Below are 1,587 nucleotides of genomic sequence, written 5' to 3'. Positions count from 1 at the left end.
GTCGTCGTCGTCGTCCTCGAGGTCGACGGTGCCGCCGTTCATGCGACCCTGGTTGCGGTTTCCTCCTAGGAAAATGCGCAGGAACAGGGGTCCAAACGTCCGCAGCACCACGCTCGTGAGCTGCTGTACCTTTTGTTCGATTATCTAGAACATACACCGCGCTTAGGAAGGCGACACGACGCCGCAAACCATTTAACACAAATAAACCGCTCTGCCATAATGTCAATCTAACGTGCCGCCGTCGCCCGGACCTGCAAGTAGCTCCACCGCTTGGGACACAGCGAAACCGACATCAGACGTCAGAGGATAACTTAAAAGTTTGTTATTAGTTCCACTTAGTGGTTTACTTAAGTTAACAAGGAGCGATATGGATGTGGTCTTACCTGCGTGAGCGTGGGGAAGAGCTGGCGCAGGATGCCGATGGTACGCTTGTTGCGTTCACTGAGCTCGGAGCCCGGCGCGCCCAGGTTCAGCGTCGCCAGCGTCTCCTGCCGCAACACACACCTCACACTTAGTCATTAAACAACTACTAATACGGTATATACTAAGATTTCTATGCAGGTAGTGATTGCTAATAGTCCTATTTAATTGTTTGTAGCGCTTCGACCAACAGTACATTGCTGTTCGATACACCTTCACAAGATACGGTTTATTATTCCTTTAGAATTTCTGTTTAATTATTTCTTCAGATTTAACAATAATCCCCTCCGGACCCTTGTCGTATAAAGCTCTAAATGTTTTTTTTTAAATTATTTGGTAGGTGTCAATATGAGTAGTTCGATAGTCTCTGAGTACATAGAAACAATGCGGCACGCGCTAGAGGCAACTCAAGTTCCCACAGTGAGCGGCAGGGCGCGGCGGCGAAGGACTGTCTCCCATGATCATAATTAATATGTTCAAGGCAATTAAATCTGCAGACACGCGAACTCATTACTGTGCCTGATGGCCTGGAACCCACAGGTGCCTGTAGCTGACTGATAATTTATTTTATTTTACTATCATAAAAGTTTTGTGTGGAGTAAATGAAAACTTTCCAATTATCAAAATTATGCAGCAGGTTTGTTACCGTCCGGATCACTTGAAACGACTTAACATACTACAGCTTTTTTTTACCAAATTTATTCGTTCAGCTAAGGTAATTATTTTTATTTTTGAAATACTATGTCTTCAACAAACCATAAGAAAAATAAACAGATGCGTTTGTTGGTACCTATTACTTATTATTCAGTAGCATTGGAATTTGTAAGGAAAAACACTTTAGACGTAACATCTAATTGTGTTGTAGGTAACTGATATGTAGTTGAATGAAGTACATAGGTACAGTGCAGTATGTGTACTTGTTTGTGTGTAACGGGGTGTAACGATTATGTCAGCGCTCAGTCCAGTTCCAAACGACGTCAAGTTCTGAATACTGATCGCTGGTGCTCGGGTTTGTGCACAACTAACGTAACTGATGTTGCGTCTACACCGCTGGTTACTGCTATTGTTTGTTACCTGTGCGCTGGCAGCTGGGGCAATGATTTCGATAATTTCTGGCTTGTCGTCTGCAGAGGGCGCAGGGTCCGCCGCGGGGGCGGGCTCAGGGGC

Source organism: Papilio polytes, unplaced genomic scaffold, assembly GCF_000836215.1.
Source record: "Papilio polytes unplaced genomic scaffold, Ppol_1.0 DF824157.1, whole genome shotgun sequence".
NCBI classification, from domain to species: domain Eukaryota; kingdom Metazoa; phylum Arthropoda; class Insecta; order Lepidoptera; family Papilionidae; genus Papilio; species Papilio polytes.
The sequence above is the reverse complement of the archived record's forward strand: the minus strand, read 5'-3'. Positions refer to the sequence as shown.